The sequence below is a fragment of the Fulmarus glacialis genome, unplaced genomic scaffold (assembly GCF_000690835.1).
Source record: "Fulmarus glacialis isolate BGI_N327 unplaced genomic scaffold, ASM69083v1 scaffold25281, whole genome shotgun sequence".
Classification (NCBI taxonomy): Eukaryota; Metazoa; Chordata; class Aves; order Procellariiformes; family Procellariidae; genus Fulmarus; species Fulmarus glacialis.
In genome coordinates, this window is record NW_009192494.1 from 1 (window position 1) to 325 (window position 325).

Consider the following 325-nt stretch of genomic DNA (forward strand, 5'->3'; position numbering starts at 1 on the left):
GTCACCCTTGCTCCACACCCCAAAGTCCCCAGGGTAGGGCCAGGAGCAGCTCCAAAGCCGCTTCTGAGCATGAACACACGGAGCCCAGGCTGGTTGTTTCTCCCACATTTATTTGCTCCCATCTCCATCCCAAGCCAAGCGGCCACCAGGAGATGGCAACCAGGAGACTCATCTACAGAGCACAGACCTAGCAGGCGAGAGACGAGCGGTCGCACACCAGCCCCGGGTTAAACCCAGGGCCAGATCAACGTAGTGCTAGTAAGAAAATAAGACACTCTCTAATTACACAGTCTGAGATTAATGACAGGCAGGCCTGGGAAAGGCC